The sequence below is a fragment of the Pleuronectes platessa genome, chromosome 20 (assembly GCF_947347685.1).
Source record: "Pleuronectes platessa chromosome 20, fPlePla1.1, whole genome shotgun sequence".
Classification (NCBI taxonomy): domain Eukaryota; kingdom Metazoa; phylum Chordata; class Actinopteri; order Pleuronectiformes; family Pleuronectidae; genus Pleuronectes; species Pleuronectes platessa.
In genome coordinates this window covers 7,521,406-7,529,089 of record NC_070645.1, presented here as the reverse complement: position 1 = coordinate 7,529,089, position 7,684 = coordinate 7,521,406, and the positions used below count along the sequence as shown (strand labels likewise).

At 43.1% G+C, this 7,684-nt stretch overlaps 1 protein-coding gene across 1 annotated transcript in view; it reads left to right on the top strand.

The window, feature by feature from the left end:
- Window positions 1-2,520: 2,520 nt before the first annotated feature.
- map3k22 (mitogen-activated protein kinase kinase kinase 22) overlaps window positions 2,521-7,684 on the top strand; it is a 35,432-nt gene continuing 30,268 nt past the window's right edge. Inside the window, exon 1 of the mRNA XM_053412634.1 lies at window positions 2,521-2,915. The gene's annotated coding sequence lies outside the window, so the exon portion shown is untranslated. The remainder of the gene's footprint in view (window positions 2,916-7,684) is intronic.

Here is a 7,684-nt window from a genome sequence, read left to right as displayed (position 1 = left end):
CTTCTGATATCAATTAATTTATTGTCGTTTTGTAAAAAAAAGTAAAAGAAATGTGAAACAAATTCAAGTCTCCATCCCTTGATTATACGTTGGTTATTTTCATGACCAGTAAATAATTGTAACCATCCGTCTATCCAGATGTTAGGAATATATAGGAAGAACTTGAAATGCAGAGACTTAATATACAGTAGACCTTTTATACAGTCAGTGTACAGGACAAGAGCTGGACTGAAATGCTGAGACTAAAATGTCTATCTTTACGCATCACAAGACAATTAATCACCTTCTATTTAATATACATGTATATAGAGAGAACATGTTAACTAAGAATAAAAAATGAGTAAAAATAAACTTAGATGTTTAATGACATTTTCTTGACATAGTCGATATTTCATTAAGTGATGTTACAAATCTGGACTTCTAGTCTTCCGCTTCCATCCAGTAATCGAAGTCATCTCCAGCTCGTGTTCCAGTCCCGGTATCACATCACATGGACGCCATGTGATGTGCCCTAGAGACAGTTTTCAGAGCAGGACACTACAGGAGATGAAGTGTGTTTAATCATTGTTGCAGCAAGCGTTTTTATTGGAGGGTTTTCATCAAATGAGCCTTGTATTTTTCCAAGAACTTAGCTGCTGTTCCTGTAACTGTTAACAAAACCCCCTCTGCCTTCTGCCATCACCAGACAGGCAGCGGAGAGGACGACCCTGAGCTATGGCCCCTCTATTCCCAGTGGAGAATCCCAGCTTTGCCCACAGTTCGACAGGAAATCCATAATTTACTGTTAATACAAAATCAATCCCCCAGTATTTCCGTGTTTCCTGCAGCGCTCAACGGACTGCCGAGTGCTGTATCGATTTCCAACAAGTCAATACCACAGTTTACAGTGAAGAGAGGATTGACTTTTCAGAAAACTCCATTGGGCAAAGATGAAAAAGAAAAAGCACGTGATGTAGAACCGACCCTCGGGGAAGAGGATTAACACACACGAAAAAAAACTCAATTGCAGATGTGCAACAAACCAGCACCTGTCACCTGGCCAGGGTTCAACATGACTGAATCTATATTCTTTATTATAACAGTTAAATGGCTGAAATGAACATCCACACCTTCCTTTGTCATTTCATGTCTGTAATCTATGAATATGCTTAAATGGCCCAAACAATGATGATGTAAGTGCAGAAAAAACTGACAAATTAACTCATTGCTCTTATTGTGAAGAGCAGTTTGATTGGTTTGACAACAAAGACATCCTGCTCTTCTGAGATGATGCTGCAATAACCACGACACACACCATTGCCTATGATGCTCCTCTCCAGCTCAGAAGTACAGACATCTACAAGCTAGTGAATCCACAGAGAGTTGCAAATGTCCAATTGATATTCATTGCACTCAATACGTCTTACACAGACAAGGGCATGTGTGATCACAGTAAAACCGAGCAGTGTGGACTAGTCGTCTGCAGAGAGGCATGCTGGGACCAAGGTCAGCAGAGCGTTTGTTATTCTGACAGTCGGGTCTGATGCGCTGAGAAGAGGAGACAGGACCATCTGAGACTTTGTTGTTACTGCACAATATTGACAATTTTAGTTCATTGACCGTCTCCCATCTCTGACGTATGATACTGTGGCACTTTGTTGTGCCGGTTGATTTAACACAACATAATCCTGGGGTGACTGGGGCCTCCAGATGTTCCAGATGTGTAACCCTGGGCAAGGACCAAGTTTGTGCTGACTCCTTCAGGCCCTGGGAATAGATTAAATGTTCTCGGTGCTCGTTTTGAGTTGGTACTGATCCCTTTGGCTTTTTCCCTGCTACCTTTTCATAAGAATCATGAACCGAGAGGAGCTCCTGTCTGTCGACTAATGAGAACTGATAATCAGGCGCTGCACATACAGGCGCCGGACACAAAATGCTAAATGAATGCGTCTGAGCAGAACTTGTGACTTATAGCAGCTGAGGGAGTTTCAAAAGGTGATAATACAGGGTCTGCCGGTGCTGATACTGTTTCTGCACTTTTGAACTGATTGAAGTCTGCAGCTCGTCAGTGGTGATGGAACTTCACAAAGCATTGAACTACAGACGGGTTCATCACTTTGTTTTGGTTCCCTGGAAACATTTCCATTGTCGTTTTCAGAATTTCCAGCACGTTTCTGTATTTGCACTTGTCGTGACTTTTTGCATCGTATGTCTCGTCCAATTGATGAAGTTCTTTTGCTAATTTGAACGTGTTTTTTCCTATTTACATGTGTTTTCTTAATTTGCAGTGAATGTGAACGTGTCCAAAACAAATCTCTGAAGCCCAAAAGCCAAATTTTCTCATTGATTCCTTTTCTAAAACACTGTTGGACATTAATTAATCCATAAATGAATTATTATTATTCATCATTCTTTCTCCTAGCTTGAACAAGCAGGCTCGGATTGCTGCACTTGCTCCGTGTGTCCACGCGGGGGCGGTGCTCGCTCCGCTGAGGACGCTGCTGCCTCGGTACCGCGTCACCACTTCCTGGATCTCACGTTGCCGCTGACATCAGAGCAGCGAGAAGCAGCAGCTCCCGTGTCAGTGCGCGAGGAGACGAGGGAGCAAGAGGAAGAGGAAGAAGAAGAAGAAGAAGAAACTTTCCTCTCGAACACATCCACCGTTCGCAGTTTGTTCTCCCGCGAAACAAACGCGCAGCTTGTGGATTTACTTGCGACTCGTGGAGGAGAAGCTTTGATCCCTTGATGTCAGGCTGCGTTCGTGATTCCTGCGCTTCAGTTTCCGGATAAACCAGCTCAGTGTTGTTTGGGGAAGATTTTTTTTTTAAATTATTTTGTTGTTGTTGCTCTGCAACTGTTGGGATTTTTTGTTGTTCCTCTGTGACAATCAAACAAACATTGCAGCCCCAACAACATGGAGTCACACAGATAACAAGGTAAAACATGTCTGGATTGTTTTTTGTTTCTTCATTTGTTTTTCGTGCCGACACTGCTTTTTCTATTTCCTGACTGAAAAACCAGCACATTAAAGTGCACGTGCATCTATGATTGCCTCACTTGTGTGTAGTTTAAATTGTTGTTTTGTCGTTGTGTGTTTACTTTGACTGGAGAAGGTTTCTCACAAGTGGAAAGTTGGACCAAATAGATGTTTCTTCGTATGATTTAAATCTGTGCAGAAACAGATTCATAATAAACCTTCAGGCACCTAACGGCCTGTTTCAGTCCTCAGGAGATACAGGGACTTTCTTAATAAATCTGTATTTAATTGCTAGAATAAAGGTTTGCACAGGGTTTAAAGTGGTTACTTAAGGTATGATATGATAAAGTCAATTCTTTATTAGTCTAACATCAGGGTTGTTTGCCATGTTACACCAGCAAAGAGGACCATCGAAATAGAGAAATCAGTATAAGTAATAAATACCTAAACACAGGAAATGTCAAATATAAATAATATACACAAACAGAATAAACGCAGTGTGAGAAGAATACATGTTTTGTAGCAGGATTATAGACGTGAAGTCTCGCACAGTAAAGTGAAGTTGAACCCATTTCCACTGCAAAAGTCTCCATTCAGTGGGAAACGGCTTCAATCTGGAGGTGTGAGGAGTGATTTCTGGAAAGTCTCTGTCATCCGGCTCCTATGGACTCATTCATCCTCCCTGTGCTGTGTTCTCTCTCTCTGCTGTCAGTCCTCCAGACCTCTGTGATTCACTGTGGTCACTCGAAGCAGCGTTCTCCCTAGAACGGAACGATCCCCTGAAAAGTTCCCCCCCCCCCCCACCCCCCTTGCTCTTTCTGCTCCCTGTCCGTCTCCATCCCAGTCCAGGTTAACAGCCTCCGTGGTGTAGAGTTGTGATGAGGATGGCGGCGGTCCCTCATCCGTCTCTCAGCACATATTCCAACGTGATGGCACACCTCTGAGACCGTCCCGCCAAATTAGATTTTAATGAGGCCATCCTGTTCATCAATTCGAATCAATATGAACGGCACTCGCAGGAGTCTGAGCAGCGGACTGACGGATGGGTTTATCGGCACGTTGGCACTGCCCCCAGGGGCTCTGAAATGGCCCTAAAGTGAGAATCAAACTGTCAAGTGGAAACCGCCTACAGATATGGTTGGTGTGCCGCAAGCAAAACAGTCCATTTGGCTGATAACGGGACTGGATCCCACAGTAGAAATGGCAGCCAGATACAAAAGCAATGGTTTACTAATTGTGTTTTAATGGGACTATTTATAAAAAAAAAAAAAAAAAAAAGGGGGCCTGAAGGTTTCTAGCCTGACTTTCTGTTTCACAGGTCAACTTGGTGCCAGGTCTATGCTGTCGGTCATTTGATAAAAAAGGTTTGGAGAGTTGATTCACAGCCTCTGTTGACATTTCTTGAGGGCCCGTCTGAAAGTGTGTCAGAGTTTGCTCACTCGGGTCATGTTCCTCAGCCGCTCGCTTCTAAGGAACTTCATACATTAACTCTCCTTTAACGTCCCGCTGTCGACTTTATGCCGTAAGCCCTCGCGAGTGTCTTCGTCAGGACGAACGCGACCCTCCTCTCCCTCTCAGCAAGGAGTGTGAAGTGCGATGCTATCTTTGCTGACTTCACAGAAGCCTGACCACTTGCCAGACGCCCACTGACAGGGCCGGGGGGTTAAAGGTCACTGTGACTCAGACACTGACTGATTATCTTCCCTCAATGACATGTTTTACATGTTGCTTGGTTACAGGGAAAACAAAATAAATGTGTCTTTAAGTGTGAGAAATACTTTCTTAACTCGCATGACAGTATTTTTATATGCTGATACTATTGATTGCATTTTGGGTGCTGTGGGGAATTTTTGTTTCATTGTACTTGGAACTAAAAGTGATTACAACTCACTCTCTGCTGCTTTTGATTTTGATCATAAACTCCACAGGATTTTAACTGAGAACCTTCTGGCCCTGTGGTGACAGTGCTAGCAAAACAAACTTTAAAAGTTTTTTATTAATATAAACAGTTTACCAATGTGAACAAGCCAATACAATAATGTTCTAAACTGAGCCTAGACCACCGAGATTTCCTTCCAGTGTTCCTTGAGACGGCAGTAGAACTTTGTTGGGTCCGAAAGGGAGTCGCAATGCTTTCGCTGGATATAATAAATAAAGACCCACTCCTGTCAAAACCAAAGTATTACAGGTAATCTTCTCCAGTCCTCTGCAGTAGTGTTGAGGGCTGATGCCTGGGACAAAAGCATTTATGGGCTGTAGTTTGCTGCAGTTTGCAGGAGTGCAGTGGGACCCACACAGTAATGGAAGATAATTGGGAATGACCCCCCTGACTGTACTTAAAGCCGCCTGTCTGACCAAACTGGGCAGGGAAGAGCTGGTGGGAAGCAAAACGGAGGTAAATCCATCGTAACAGAGTTTCAGAGGAGCTCTGCCGTGATGGAAGAACCAGGGAGGAAGACAGATATCCCTGCAGCACTCCATCCAACAGGCGGGCCTGTGTAAAGGATTGGCTAGAGGGACTTGGGTTAAAGACTTGACAAATCCTCTCCGACATTGCCAGGTCACACAGATCGCCTTGAGCATAAGAAATCAAGTGTAACTCATTGGCCAAATTTCCAAACACTTTATCTGACTGGCTACGTGGTTTAAACCATATCTGTAGCAAAGCAAGGTGGTTGCAGCATCATGCAGGCTGGTCAGGGCACAGAGAAAAACAAACTGTCAAAAAACTGATTGAAAACTTGTTTTCAGAGAATACGCCACCTCAGAGCTGGAACGAGGATCCACCTCTCAGTCATAGAAATTGCTGCATCGGCTTGAATGTGCCTCTCTGATTGTGTTTGAGTGGCCCAGGCAAACCCAGTGCTTCCTGAACAGTGTGACAGAGATTGAGCTCATGTGCAGGGGATAAAGTTTGGCATAGCTCAAACACAGGTGTGCCAAGACGGCTGTGGCGCACCCAAGATGACGCAAAAACACTTACCCTCTGACGAAGTCGCTTCTTTGTGTGTGGTGCTGGATAAACGACCTCTAATAAAAATTCCAGTTTTTTTATTTCAGCTTTATTTTATTTATGTACTTTTTAAAGGCTAAAAGTAGAAAATACGACATTGGTGAAGTAAAATTAAGCTCTTAAAAGAACAAAATGAGAAAGGGAAAGGGGTCTGATTCCTCTACGAGTGGCCTCTCTTTATGTGTGGAAGTCCAGTAAAGTCCGACCCCCTCCTCCTGCTCTCCAGAAACCAGGCGGAAACTGCCTGATTGAGCTTTGTCTGCACGGCTTGTCTGACTGCGAGGACAATGCCTCCAGCAGCAGCAGCAGAGCCAGAGGCTGCAAGGACAGCCGGATAGACAACACACTGCAGACAGACTAGGTCATACAATAACACTGAGGACAAGTTTGTGTACGTAAAAATACCACTACTGGTCAGACGTCTTTTGTTTCAATGTCTACCAGAGCACATGCGATCAAATATGAATATATGAATGAAATATTGAAGCCTGCATGCAGTTGAGAATTCGATAGGCTTGACTTTTGGCATTAAGTCATAAAATAACTTTAAGATATTTCCTAATCTTGCTCGCTCAACCCTAGAGAGCAGGGACTCTCTGTGGTAAACGGCTCGGTGGTGAAACAGAAATACTTTCTTGCCTCTTCCTGAACCACAGCTGTTTGACATACTGCCTCATGAAATTGGTCTAAGTCTATGAGCTGTCTCCGCATGGCTGCATTTGGGTGGAGGAACACAATGAATGAATGTGCTTGTAATGGCGTGTCACCGCATAATGGAAAAGACAGCTTACTCCACAGATTGTGCTGAGATTCCTCTCGAGGGGAGAATACAGGCCCGGTGATCCAAGGAGTGGATGTATCGTGGTCCTCAGGAGAGTCACTCCTTCATTTGGCTATTTTTAGCGACTGTTGTGTGCTTGATGATGACGGAACAGCTTCGACTTATCGCTGAGCTAATAGAGCGATCACTTTCTCTGAGGAGGGTCCTCTTACACTGGAGTTTGATTGGTACCTGTCGATTGAGTTAACATCCAGCTCCACTCTTCATATGCCCCCTTGGGTCCCGATTAGACCAACTACTCTCTCCGCTTAATACGTCTGTCTCCTTGGAATTTCATTGGAGGAGACCAGTGCCTACACACGTTAAAAAAAGAGTCACTGAAGTACTTAATTAAGCAAAAATATGGAAAAGTTGCTGGTTCCCAAATGGTCCCGATTTTTGGTATCCACACTCAGATGCATCATCTGGGAAAAATGGATTTAAAAAAGTCCTTTTAAGCATCTATCTGTATCAGATAAAACGTTGATGGATCATCAAGTCATTAGTACTCATTCACTGGACTAAATTCATTGTATTCCATTAACTGGTTGATCAGATATTTAGTTTAGATAGTTCACAGACAAATCAATAGACAAGAACCTAAGAAATACCAAAACAATAGAAATGCCAAACTGTTGCCGTTTCTAGATCCTAAAAATCTAAGGATTTGGTTATTTTCTTTGTTTTATACTTTAAATATTTGAAAATGCTGTTAACTTCTCCAGCTAGTTGTACAAAACAAGTTATTTAAAGAAATCACATGCTATGGGAAGTGTCTCTATAGACTTGAGTAAAAAAATGAACATAAAGCTACAAGGAAATCAAGCTTCCTTGAATAACTGGCAACTCCTGAGCAGTAGAAGCAAAATGTGAAGATGTGTTAATAATGGCGTCA